Here is a 722-nt window from a genome sequence, read left to right as displayed (position 1 = left end):
CTAGTGGAGGTGATGGAATTCCAGTTGAGCTATTTCAAGTCCCAAAAGATGATGCTGTGAAAGTGCTGCACTCCTATGCCAGCAAATTTGGAAAACTCGACAGTGGCCACAGGACTGGAAAAGGTTAGTTTTCATTCCAATCCCAAAGAAAGGCAATGCCAAAGAATATTCAAACTACCACACAATTGCATTCATCTCACACGCTAGTAAAGTAATGCTCAAAATTCTTAAGCCAGGCTTCAACAGTATGTGAACTAAGAACTTCCAGATGTTCAAGCTGGTTTTAGAAAAGGCAGAGGAACCAACAATCAAATTGCCAACATCCATTGGATTATCGAAATAGCAAGAGAGTTCCAGAAAAACATCTATTTCTGCTTTATTGACTATGCCAAAGCCTTTGACTGTGTGGGTCACAACAAACTGTGGAAAATTCTTCAGGAGGTGGGAATACCAGATCACCTGACCTGCCTCTTGAGAAATCTGCATGCAGGTCAGGAAGCAGCAGTTAGAACTGGACATGGAACAACAGACTAGGAGTACATCAAGTCTTTATATTGTCAGCCTGCTTATTTAACTTAAATGCAGAGTACATCATTAAAAACGCTGGGCTGGATGAAGCACAAGCTGGAATCAAGATTGCTGGGAAAAATATCAATAACCTCTGATATGCAGATGACACCACCCTTATGGCAGAAAGTGAAGAGGAACTAAAGAACCTGTTG

This window comes from Bison bison, unplaced genomic scaffold (genome assembly GCF_000754665.1).
Source record: "Bison bison bison isolate TAMUID 2011002044 unplaced genomic scaffold, Bison_UMD1.0 scf7180017864280, whole genome shotgun sequence".
Taxonomy (NCBI): domain Eukaryota; kingdom Metazoa; phylum Chordata; class Mammalia; order Artiodactyla; family Bovidae; genus Bison; species Bison bison.
The sequence above is the reverse complement of the archived record's forward strand: the minus strand, read 5'-3'. Positions refer to the sequence as shown.